The sequence below is a fragment of the Photinus pyralis genome, unplaced genomic scaffold, assembly GCF_008802855.1.
Source record: "Photinus pyralis isolate 1611_PpyrPB1 unplaced genomic scaffold, Ppyr1.3 Ppyr1.4_LG2, whole genome shotgun sequence".
In the NCBI taxonomy this organism is placed as follows: Eukaryota; Metazoa; Arthropoda; class Insecta; order Coleoptera; family Lampyridae; genus Photinus; species Photinus pyralis.
In genome coordinates, this window is record NW_022170403.1 from 26,788,073 (window position 1) to 26,788,612 (window position 540).

The following is a 540-nucleotide window of genomic DNA, read 5'->3' on the forward strand; positions in this document are numbered from 1 at the left end:
TCATTAGAATAGTCCAAGGAATAACCTCTTTCATTTTTGCCGCATGTTTACCAAACACCCTGTATACAGGCTGGTTCACGCAAACCGTTACCTAAGAGTATTCAGACTCCCACTTTAGATTTAAATTATTTAAATAATCGAAAATTTGCACACTGACATAGTTTTTCATGATCTTTCGAATAAAAATATTATCATTACTTTTTCACCTCCGGTTTTACCTGATGTGAATATCAATCTTCTTATTTTAAATAGAACACCCTATATTTTATAGAAACTGTAATAATTGATCTGTGTAGAATTTTTTGCGACATTTGAAAGTGCAAAAAAATAAAGCAGGTTTCATTTGAAAAAATCAACTTGAACTTGAAATTATTAAAATTGACCATTAGTTTTAAAACACCCTGTAGAAAGCCGGACAAAATTTAAATTATTTGCATGCAGCATCAAGTCGTATTGTTGGTTTTGGAAGGCTTTTTTTAAATTCAAGTCAACGGAGCCATAGGTACAGGGTCCTAAAGAAAACTAGTCACACGACAAACA